Consider the following 5,294-nt stretch of genomic DNA (forward strand, 5'->3'; position numbering starts at 1 on the left):
TTGTTTATCTCTCTCTCTCTCTCTCTCTCTCTCTCTCTCTCTCTCTCAAAACAAAACACAAGTTAATTAACTCTCTAAACCTATGGTGACAAAAAGTAATGAATAAAATATTTTGTCACTAAATAAGAATAATCTGTGACGAATTATAAAATTTTGTCACATATAATAAAAAGGAAAAATAATAGGTGACGAAATTTATTTTCGTCAATAAATACTTATTTTTAGGTGAGGAAAAATTAAATTTCGTTACTAAAGATTTTTCCTCTAATTTTTTTTGGGTGGCGCCAAAATTTTGAGACTTTTAGTGAGAAAAAAATTTGTCACCAATTATAAAATTATTAGTGAGGAATATATTTTTGTCACCAATAAATTTAAATATTTGTTTAAAAAATTAATTTTAAATATTTTAAAACTATTTAATGAGAAATATATTTTTATCGTCAATAATTTTAATATTTTAAAATTTTTAATGACAATATTATTTTATCACCAACCAATCTTAAATGGGAACTTTGAGATTTGGCGGTAATGAAAAAAAGGAACCCTACTAATTCTCCCCCACCCATTTTTTCCTTTTTTTTTTGGTGCTCCAGTTTTCCTCTCATCCCTCTCTTGCAAAACACGCAAAGGTATGGCCTCTCTCTCTCTCTCTCTCTCTCTCTCTCTCTCTCTCTCTCTCTCTCTCGCTTGTAGTTGTTTAATGGTGGGGTAAGGGTTTTCAGTAACGTGGTGGCGCTGTGATAGGGATGGAATGGTGTAATGGAGGTGCGGTGTGAGAGGAGAAGGGCTAGCGGTGATATAGTTGGGAGGGAAATGGTAGGCATTTCAGATTTGTAGTGGAGAAAAAGAGTAGTTTTGTGGTTGTGGATAAGAGGGAAGGAGGCAATGGATCTATGGTAGTAGAGGGTTGGAGGGCCTATGGCAAGGGGCGGAAGGGGAAGTGTAACCAGATGGGATAGGGGTTCTTAAGGGGAATGAAGAAGTTAAGGAGCCAGAAGAGCATTAGGAGAGGGAGATGGTCACTACAACAAAACTGACTTTTTACGACACCACATCAACAGCATACAATAAATGCACGCCGTAGTTCCTCACTTTTACGACTTTTTTTTTTTGCACGTCGTACATACTTTTCCAACCACGGCGTGTCTATTGCATAGGCCGTGAATGATAATAACGATGATTTTTTTACGCCTTGCAATGCATGTCGTAAATAATAAAACTTTCAACAACGTACATATGGCTTATCGTTAATACATCAATTATACATGATGCACATACACCATCCGTGAAAAGTTAATACTTTTCACGGTACACACAACACACGCCGTTAAAAGTATTATTTTTTTACGATGCACAAAACGCCTGCTTGTTGAAAGTATTACAATTTTTTACAATGAACAATGTATGTTGTAAATTGTATAATAAAAAACAAAGAGGCGCCAAAATAAAATTTATGGCACCAATTCACCAAAAAAAAAAAACAAAACAAAACAAAAATATTTGGCAAATATACAACTGCTCGGCTTCTAATGGATTCTAATCATCAGACACTGGTTCGAAGGGGATCCATCGCCGGTACGACAGCTGGCTCGACAGCAGCATCCATCACCGTTTCCCTCATCATCTCTTTGCTCACTTCCATTTTCTAACTCGTCTCTTTGAGGCTTCGATTAGTAAAACGATGTTAACAACTCCACTTAACAGTGTCAGGCACAGGGAGGAAGATAAGGGAAGGTACATACTCATACTCTTCTCTTCTCTTCTCTCTCTCTCTGAGATTTTGCCCTAAACACATCTCATTTGGGGCATCTCTCTCTCTCTCTCAATTTTCCCTAAACATATCTCATTTGGGGCAACTCTTTCTCTTTCTCACACACACAGATTTGCGAACGAGATTGAGTCAGGCCAAGTCGAGTTACATAGTTATTCTAACGAGTCGTCGCTCGAGTGGGAGACTGAGTCGAAGAGGAGTCAGACCTCGTTTGGGTCGGCAGCAAAGACAAAGTACGGCAAGGTCGAGAGGAAGAAAGGAACTCCGTGGACAGAAGAAGAATACAGGTACATTTTCTGGGTTGTTTAGATTCTTTTCTTGGCTACCAAACAGAGTGTTTTCTTAGGGGACAAACAGATCATCTAGCTATGGACATGAGTTTCTTGATTGAATTGTTTTTTTTTGTTTCCCTCTTTTGATATTCTGGCTGATGGGTATAATATTATTATCTTCGAGCAATGGGATCAATCCCTCTTTCTCATAAAATTACGTAGTAATCAATTGTGTGGGTGCTGCAGGTAGTGTTGATAGAGAATGATATAGATGTGAGACCATTTACTTCTCAAGTTTTGTCACGTTTGCGGCCATTACCTTCGTCTGTGTCTTCTGAAGATTTGGCAAGTCCTATTAGGTAGGATTTACGTCATATACGTGTCTTTAGTGTGGATCCTCCAGGTATGTGATCTATAGATTTATCAGACCTTTTCTTTCTTAATACCCTTTTAGTTTTGCATGAGGCCAAATAATATTCTTTTTAGTGTAGGCAAATACCAAACTCTGTACAAATATTATTTTTCTGTTTCTGCAGGATGCAAGGATATTGATGATGCATTACATAATGGAAATTTTGAAGTTGGAGTTCATATCCTTTGACCTTTTGGTTCTTCCACGTATGTTGACCTTATAACTATCATGAAAATTATTGGAACTCATTAATGGAAGCAAATAGCACGAAAAATATCAAAAACCATGAGCAAAATTTATTATATGTGACAAGAGGGAACTTCTGACACGACGGAGAACGATCTTGGAGGAGAAGTTTATGTTTCAAGTCTGTTTTTTTGGCTTTGAATGCTTGTTTATGTTGAAGATTTGCCTATTAGTGGAAACTATCATTTATCTTGCTAATTACTTAGAAAAAACAAATCTTGATTGTTACTAATTTGGTTGAACTTTTACCTATCTTGCTAATTACTAATTTGTTTCTTGATATGTAGAAGAGGCTGCTCTCCTCAAGGGTGTCTCTGTATGTCTACATACGGAGATGGAGACCTTTTATAGGATAGTTTGGCCATGGAGGCCAGCTCATGCTTGAGGGTCATGCCAAGGAGTGGCAAATGTAGGTGTGGTATGCCTTTCGAGTTATTACATGAGTGTGCGCGTCCATGTATGGGATGGGGACCTTTTATAGGATGGTTGGGCCATAAAGGCCAGCTCATCCTTGAGAGTTATGCCAAAGGGTGGCAAAGTTTGGTGTCATACGCCTTTTGAGGTATCATATGCCTTAGTCAAATAGGTCTTTCTTTCTTGTCTAAGATAGGTGAAAGTGGAGCCACCTCGAGAGGGTGGACTAACCAATTTTGCTAATCTCTCAACTTTAACTACTAATCTACAAGTTTGTGGTAATCCAGCGTGGAGTCATGGGTCGCTTGGGTGTCTCATGATTGAGGCACTGAGGGATCCATAGGCCCTACTCCCTATCTATACCTAGGCAAGCTGTGTAGCTCTGGGTGGCATTCTTGAGGCCTTGAGGCAAGGCGAGGCCATGAAGTGACGCACTGCGACTAGGTGAGAATGTGAGGCTCATGCCTTGTGATGATCCAACCCCTCTTAAATGATGATGTGGCATGTATGTAGGGCACAAATACCTATAATATTTATTGAAAATTCATTAAGAGTGGAATTTTTTGTTGTTTCAATGTTTTAAGCGTTTACTATCAAGTTTGAGCATTGGTTGGGGGCATCCACTTTACCTAGCGAACCTCTCACTGCTACATTGGTAGGATGAGCACTTAATTTTAGATGTAATTTTTTTGATCGTCTTATATTTTCATCATCCTTGCTTCTGATTCTCGATACATTCATGATTTAGTCTTTATTTATTTATTTATTTGATAAATAAAATTTTATTATTGACAACATCAAGCTGATGCTAAAATACACCAAAAAAAATAAAATAAAACAAAAACCCCATGAAAGGGGAGAGACCACCTAACCAATCAAATCATCCAAAAAAATTCAAAAAAGCAAACAAATCCAGGTCCACCCTACATGTAACCCAGCTATACAAAACTACAAAAATCCTATTTTCTAACCACGAAAGAGAACAAGCCAACCCTTGAAAAATACACTAATTCCGTTCCAACCAAACCAACCACATTAAACACAACGGGGCCATGGACCAAGCCTTCTAACGCCACTTCCCAACCTGACCCCCTCCCTAACTCCAGAGGATTGCCATCACCCTGCTTTGTTGAACCCAAACCACTCCAAAAATAGAAAAAATAAGCACCCAAATATGATATGGCACAGGCCAATGGATAATAAGCAAATGATCCAAACTCCAATTTAGTCTTTACTTTTTTGTGCAATAGTAATTTTCTAATTGTCTTCTTGACTATTTTGCATGAATACTTGTAAAAAATTGTGTACCCTGTGTTTGATTCACTTCTTGGTTCCTTCAGTGTACACATGCTTATTCCCTATTTGTTGTTGAGCTCAAATGGGCTTTTGTTTTCCTTTGGACTCTTTTTTTTTTATTTTTTAATTTTTTATATATTTTGCTTAGATTAGGGCTAATGTTGGTCTAAATACATCCAATTGTCTAAAGGTGGTTCTCAGTTTTTATCAGTTAGGCATGGAGCTTTTTTGTCAATCCTTAATAACATTTAAACAGATATTGCTGATGTTACAAATTTTGTGCACCCTAGAACCCCTCTTGATGATGAGGCTACACAAAGGGGCACATCAGTTTACCTTGTTGAGCGGCGAATTGTCATGCTTCCTAAACCTTTAACAGAAGGTAATATTTCATTTCCATTAACTTTGTTGAATTTATTGGTTGCACATACAACTAATTTATTTTATGGCTAGTTGTTTGTTAGTTTTAAAATTTCTTAATTGTCACAGGAGCTCTTGGATAGCTCACTCAATAGAAGTTTTATATTGCAGATATTTGTTCTTTTTGAGCTAATGTGGAGAGACTAGCATTCTTTGTTATCTGGGTAATGATTGAATCTGTGGTGGTTATGATTCAGCTTTCTTTTTCTAGTGAGTTGTAAGTATACATGTATCTGATTGACCTAAAAAACACTGGTTCTTGTTACTCTCTCCGATACCCAAACATGCAATATCAATATCTGTGGATTATGGTGTCAATTTCATACCTTATTAATTATTAATATATTATAGTTATGTGGCCACTCCCATTTTTAATTGTGAGTACACCCATTTTACTATTTAGTCTATTAAACCATAAAATAGTGCTTGTAATGCTAATATTTCCAATACAAATGGAGCTTAT

General features: G+C 37.0%; 1 long non-coding RNA gene across 1 annotated transcript; it reads left to right on the forward strand.

The window, feature by feature from the left end:
• Nucleotides 1–1,472: 1,472 nt before the first annotated feature.
• On the forward strand, nt 1,473–3,995 carry LOC145822968 (uncharacterized). The gene is made up of 2 exons (XR_014364905.1): nt 1,473–1,734; nt 1,882–3,995. It is a non-coding gene; the product is annotated as an uncharacterized LOC145822968 (long non-coding RNA).
• The last annotated feature ends 1,299 nt before the right edge of the window (nt 3,996–5,294 follow it).

This window comes from Camellia sinensis, chromosome 3 (assembly GCF_055761805.1).
Source record: "Camellia sinensis isolate YWXY chromosome 3, ASM5576180v1, whole genome shotgun sequence".
Taxonomy (NCBI): Eukaryota; Viridiplantae; Streptophyta; class Magnoliopsida; order Ericales; family Theaceae; genus Camellia; species Camellia sinensis.